Source organism: Lupinus angustifolius, chromosome LG05 (genome assembly GCF_001865875.1).
Source record: "Lupinus angustifolius cultivar Tanjil chromosome LG05, LupAngTanjil_v1.0, whole genome shotgun sequence".
In the NCBI taxonomy this organism is placed as follows: Eukaryota; Viridiplantae; Streptophyta; class Magnoliopsida; order Fabales; family Fabaceae; genus Lupinus; species Lupinus angustifolius.
In genome coordinates this window covers 11,402,907-11,403,244 of record NC_032013.1, presented here as the reverse complement: position 1 = coordinate 11,403,244, position 338 = coordinate 11,402,907, and the positions used below count along the sequence as shown (strand labels likewise).

The following is a 338-nucleotide window of genomic DNA, read 5'->3' as shown; positions in this document are numbered from 1 at the left end:
TCCATGTATCACAATCACTTAGTAAAATATGATTCAAACAAATTCAACAGTGCTAATATAATACAAGTTCATATAGATAGTGTATATTTTTCATAATCACTCAACTTTCATTCTCATGCCTTCTTAGTAACAAACAATATCAAGCATAGTTATACACATTTTACTATTCACATCAAACTCTTCAGTAATGGTCCAGAAGCTTCACATTCAAATTCATTACTCATTTTCATGTTTAGTTATGTTAGAAGATAAACCAATAAAGAAAACATATTATTCAAATCTAAAAAGATAAGACTAAAAACAAATTTTATTAATAGAGTACCAAAGGTATAGAATTA

The 338-nt window shown here is 25.7% G+C and overlaps 1 long non-coding RNA gene across 1 annotated transcript in view; it reads left to right on the top strand.

Annotated features, from left to right (window-relative positions):
• Positions 1–338, top strand: part of LOC109347176 — a 10,698-nt gene that overhangs the window by 3,379 nt on the left and 6,981 nt on the right. The window lies entirely within an intron of this gene.